Below are 2,952 nucleotides of genomic sequence, written 5' to 3'. Positions count from 1 at the left end.
GGAGAAGTGCAGCAGATAACCGGTGTGTCTTAAGAGACTGTATTAATGTCAGGAGAGAGAGAAACCTGCATGTCGCAATATTACATTTAGATTTGGAGAAAGCATTTGATAGAATTGCACATAAATATATGTGGAAGATACTCCAAAAAATGGGAGTTCATGAAGGTTTTCTGGACTAGATAAAAGTAGTCGATAAAGATATACGAAGTCAGATAAAAGTAAATAACAAACTAACAGAGGAGATACAGGAGAAATGTGGAGTAAGACAAGGGTGTCCATTGTCAGCAGTGCTGTTTATTCTGTGTATAGAGCCCTTATTAAATAAAATTAGGAGGGACACAAATATAAGAGGAGTTGAAGTACCAGGAAGGGGGGGACAACAAATAAAAGTGTTTCCACATATGGATGACATAACAATAATAGTCAGAGATACATGGAGTATAAATAAAGTAACAGAACATACAGAAGTGTTTATGGAGGGGGGTCAGGTTCAACTTTACACCTCAATAAGAGGGAATGCGTCCTTTGGGGGAAATGGAAAGAAAAACCACAAGGAAGAATAAGGTGATGAAATGTGGAGAAAGTATTAGGGATAAGATTTGGAGACGAGAGTACGGAGAGGATGGAGTGGAAAGAAATGGAAAAAAGATCAACAAACAAACAGAGTTTGGAGGATAAGGAACTTGTCAATGGAAGGGAAGATATTGGTGATGAAGGCAGTTATAATCCAAAACTATCATACTTAGGAAATGGGTTTTTAACACCAAAGAAAATATTAAGAAGAATTATAAGAACATGTTTTGTGTTTCTATGGGGGTCAAAATGTGAAAAATTGGCAAAGAGGAAGGTAAAGAAAAGGAGAGAAAATGGAGGGAAAGAGGATCTGAATACAGAAAGGGAGTTGGCTTTAAGACACACAGCAACTGTTGTTAATATGGCGTTAAATAAAACGGGGAAATTAGCGGACATGATCAGATATCTGCTAGGCAAAGAACTGAGAAAAGCAAAATTATCACGAAAAGTTCAATATGTCTGAGGGAGAACTGCTGAGAGGTGGAAACACCAGAGCATGTGTTTAGGAACTGCAAAAAGACACAAGATGTGTGGAATGAGGGGTTAAAGGAATGGAAAGGGAGGACAGGAAAAGAGGGGATGACAAACGAAGGAGTGTTGTATGGTTAGTAGGGAAGGAGTTAAATGTAAAAATGACAAGTAGGGAATGGAAAATGATCAAAATAATAAAAGAAAATATGTGGTGGTGGAGGAATGAACTGGGGATTCATAACAGGAAAATAACAATACAGAAATTGTACAGAAATGTGAAAAGGAAGGAGTGGAAGAAAGGAGGACTAAAGAAGGACAAGGAAACAAATGGCCGTAAAAAAGGTAAAGACCTCAAAAATAGAATTAAAGGTGGGGATAAAAAGGGGGAAAAAAATAAAAAGTGTCACGGTGGTGAAATGGTGACGGGTGACAGTGAATTAGCAATGTGGCCAGACTGTGTGTGTGTGCTCAAAGCTAAGAGACTGAAAAGAAAAAGGAAATGAAGTGAAAGGGGACAAGAAAATAGTGTTAGTGGTAAGTAATGGAATTTAGACAACGTAAAAAACAAAAATAACAACAGACAACAAAGAGAAAGGCAGGCAAGTCAGTCATCTGAAAGTCATCTGAGTCGTCAGAAATGATAATAAACAACATAAGGTCACCACTGAGGTCAAAGGTCTAATGGACTGTCCACACTGACCGCTGGCTTTATTAAAGGACATGTTTTATTGTCACAGTCCACCTCTTAAATTTAAAATCAATCCACTGTCACACTTCACAACCACATCAATTATTTGTGTAAAAGCTGCATTCAGTATTTACTGTTTATAATCTATCTATCTATCTATCTATCTATCTATCTATCTATCTATCTATCTATCTATCTATCTATCTATCTATCTATCTATCTATCTATCTATCTATCTATCTATCTATCTATCTATCTATCTATCTATCTATCTATCTATCTATCTATCTATTATATAGTGCCTTTCCCATCTCTCATTGTCTCTCTCTTTCTTTCTTTCATGTGTTTCCTGTCATCTCTTTTTATTATTTGACTGTCATTCTTATCCAAGGTGACTCTCATCATCTCAGATTCCATTGTTTCCTTTTCTTTTCTTTGTCCAATCAGAGCCCAGGCAGGTGAAGTGACTTGCTGAGGTCACACAGTGGTGTCAGTAGTGGGATTTGAACCCACAACCTCAGGGTTTGAACTCCAAAGTCTTCACCACCACACCACACTGCATTTTCACCTCCATTTAAACTCTCCTTCTGTTCAGTCTGACGTCATATTTAGTCTTGTGGTCTCATCAGGGAGGTGGTCTACAGGTCTATGGACCCCAAAACATCTTGATAATATTAGCAGCTGTATTCACTGGACCATGAAGCTCTGTGTAGGTGGAATTGTAGTCTTCACCTTGACCACCCTTGGCTGTGACCTTCTTCATATCCTCCTCTTCTCTTGTTCTCGTTCAGTGTGAAGCCCACAAGCACACAAGACAGCAGAGTGAGGACTTGACTGAGTGACTGAAGACGCCGTTGACACTCATTAGTGGAATCAGTCAGCTTGAGATGTCACGACAGTCCAGTGAGGTCTTTGAACTTCTAAGGACCCCCAATAATTTTCTCTGCCATTTCATTTGTTTTAAACGTTTAAAATTTGTGAATTCGAGAACTCAAAGCAAAGTGTCTGCTCTGTGGAGTAAAGAATGGAGGATGACGAGGACTTTTGTCAGCTTTAACTTATTTCACATACAATTGTGCTTCATTTTTAAACTAATACTGTGTCTGTATATACAGTCGTGTGAAAAAGTAAGTGCACCCCATGACGTGGATTTTACTTTTTCCTTTTTAAACATTTCTGACACATCAAGACTCGGGTTCAACAGGCAGCTTTGGTGATTC

The sequence above is a fragment of the Erpetoichthys calabaricus genome, unplaced genomic scaffold, assembly GCF_900747795.2.
Source record: "Erpetoichthys calabaricus unplaced genomic scaffold, fErpCal1.3, whole genome shotgun sequence".
NCBI lineage: Eukaryota > Metazoa > Chordata > Cladistia > Polypteriformes > Polypteridae > Erpetoichthys > Erpetoichthys calabaricus.
Note: the sequence above shows the minus strand (reverse complement) of the source record.